Consider the following 3,045-nt stretch of genomic DNA (forward strand, 5'->3'; position numbering starts at 1 on the left):
CAGAAGATCCAGGGAAACTACCAGATTATTGAATTAGCTAGCACACACCAAACTGGAACTCTGGTCCTCTAACCACCAGATCAGTAAGGGGCTCTTTCTACACCCAATAGAAGAAGACATGGGAAAGAGAAAATACAAAATAAATACTCAGCAACATAAAAACAAATAAGACAACATGAGATTCTAGAGACTCCACACCAGCAAGAGTACAACATTGCAATGCAAATGAAGCAGAAGAGAATGACCTTAAAACCACTTCCATGAAAAAGATAGAGTCCTTAAAGAGGATATAGGAAAATTACTCAAAAAATGGATGAAAAAGCAAACCAAAAATGAAAGAAATGGAAGAAGAAAAAAACCAAAAAAGGCAGGAAATGGAAGAAAAAACAAACCAAAAAAATATGAGAACTGGAAGAAAAAGCAAACCAAAACATGCAAGAAATGGAAGAAAAAGAAAAGCAGAAACATGCAAGAAATGGAAGAAAAAGCAAACCAAAAAAGTCAAGAAATGGAAGAAAGAACAAACCAAAAAATTCATAAAAGGCAACAACAAATGGACGAAAAGATAAACCGAAAATTGCAAGAAACAATGCAAACAGTTCAGGGCTTGAAAACTGAAATAGAGACGATTAAAAACAACACAATCTGAAGAAAGGCAGCAAATAGAAAAGCTGGGGAAATGGTCAGGAACTATCGATACAAGCATTACCAACAGAATATAAGAAATGGAAGAGAGAATCTCAGGTGTTGAAAATTCACTAGGAGAAATGGGTTCATCAACCAAAGAATAGTCTTAAGTCATACAAATCCTTACCACAAAATATCCAGGAAATATGGGACACCATGAAAAGACCAAACTTAAGAATAATCGGTATAGAAGAAGGAGAAGAAAACCACGTCAAAGGGGCAGAAAACATATTTAACAAAACATAGAAGAAAACTTCCAACATTGTACCAATGAAGGTTCAAGAAGCTTACAAAACACCAAATAGAGTGGAACACGAAAAAAGTCCCTTAGCCACATAATTATCAATACCCCAAATACACAGAATAAAGAAAGAATATTAAGAGCAGTTAAGAAAAAAGGCCAAGTAACATATAAAGGCAGACGTATCAGAATTACATCTGGCTTCTCCATGGAAACTCGGAAAGCCAGAAGGTCCTGGATAGATATTCTACCAACACTAAGAGACCATGGATGCCAGCCCAGACTACTATAACTGGGAATACAGCATGGGACTGATCACGACCCCCTGAATGGGGGTGTCAGTGAGGAGGCCTAGATAATCTATTCAGCACTGGGCAGTAGTTCTTTCGCTTCCCACAGGTGGCCCTTACCTCTTTGTATGCATCATACTCCTCTGGTGACAACCCCTTGAGCCAGAGGTCCATCTTCACCCAGTATTGTTTCTGTAGCTCTTCAGCCTGAAGGGCATAATGTTCTTTCAGGCTCTCTGGTACATGCTGCATAGTCTGCTAATTTCAACCCGGCGCTTCCTAAGGGGTAGATGGCACAGCTCCAGACTTGACCACGAATCTTGGTGAAATTTGTGATATGCACTCATAGGGGGTTTCTTGGGTTCTCCCAGAAATTTCATCACTGTGGGAAATGTTTTGGGAGATTCCTTTTATAGAGGGTTCTTTCCGAATTTCCTGTCTCCCTGTATTTTCTTAGGGACTTCGGTTTGGTGGTGCCTGGTCACCAGATTGCTTAGAATGCTGTGTACCACGGTGATTTTCCCTGAATTTAGTTAGGTTTTCCTTAAATTCTTGTTTCTCCTTCTGGAATGCCTGAATATATTTCTCCTTGATCTCTTATGGCAGCTTGTTGTATTTCTCAGCCAGGATTTTGGTCAGCTGTAGGTTGTTGTACTTAGGATACATCTGACAGTACTGGGCCCGCTGCTCCTTGTAAAAGCGCAGATAGGCAGTCAGGGGTCTTTTGGGGAAGTCAGGATGTTTCTTCACTGTCTTACTTTTGAGAGGTTCTTTAGTAAGTTCAGAGGCTTTGAGCACTAATTCTGAGAGTGTGCGGTACTTCCTCAAATTATGAGAAATCTGCATCCACTTTTCTTTGCACATTTTTCCCGAAAAATGTTTGAGAGCCACTTTGTCCCAGTCTAGATCTTCCTGGGATTTTTTTTGAAAGCTCGGGAGTCGTCTGAGGGGATATTATTTTTCATGCATGCCAGTAACTTCAGAATGTCTCTTTCGGACCAGTGATGTTGTTTATCAAACGATGCCATTACTAGCATAGGTTCTGTGCACACAATAGTATCTGTTTGCAAACACCTCAACGGTAGCTCAAACTACTTAGACAAACACACACAACTAGTAGATAGTTTCTGAATTCCACAGTTTGTGTGTATCTGTATTTCTGAGGAGAAATAAAAAGAATGCTAAGCTTCAGGATTGGGATTTGCAAAAACAAATCAGGTATCACTTGCAACATGTTCCCTACACAATTTATTTACTAGTAACAAGGGAAACAGATAATGCATCCTTCTGAAATACAGGTTTTTTTGCCTTACATGTAATATATGCTTCAGCCTCCTTTTCCAAATATGACCAGAGCTTACCTGAAAAATGAGAGAATTAAGTGGGCCATGGTGATATACTGCTTTATTCCCCAGAACCAGGGAGATATGTTTCTGTTAATTCAGGGGCAGCCCAGTGTATATATCAAATTCTAGGACAACAAGGGCTATAAGGTGATGATACTCTGTGTGTGTGTGTGTGTTTGTGTGTGTTTGTGTGAAATAAGCACCAGGCAGAAGCTTAAATGCACACATACACAAACACAGAGTGAGAGAGAGAAGGGGGGGAATCCTGGTGGGAAATGGGATAAAAGGACAAGAACAGAATGACAAAAAAGAAAAGGACTTCCCCAATGCAGAGCTCCTAAGTGCGGCTGCTCACTGGATAGAGCCAATATGTTCATCACTTATTTGCAAATGAGAGGAAAACAGGAGACAAGACACTGAACTCCCTAGACATCCAACTGTGGCATTCTTATGGTTTGGACATGTATCTATAATAAATGAT

General features: G+C 39.9%; 1 pseudogene; it reads right to left on the reverse strand.

Moving 5' to 3' along the window:
• Positions 1-1,299: 1,299 nt before the first annotated feature.
• LOC121138709 lies at positions 1,300-2,246 on the reverse strand (annotated as a pseudogene).
• Positions 2,247-3,045: the final 799 nt, after the last annotated feature.

Source organism: Mesocricetus auratus, unplaced genomic scaffold, assembly GCF_017639785.1.
Source record: "Mesocricetus auratus isolate SY011 unplaced genomic scaffold, BCM_Maur_2.0 contig_4930_pilon_obj, whole genome shotgun sequence".
In the NCBI taxonomy this organism is placed as follows: Eukaryota; Metazoa; Chordata; class Mammalia; order Rodentia; family Cricetidae; genus Mesocricetus; species Mesocricetus auratus.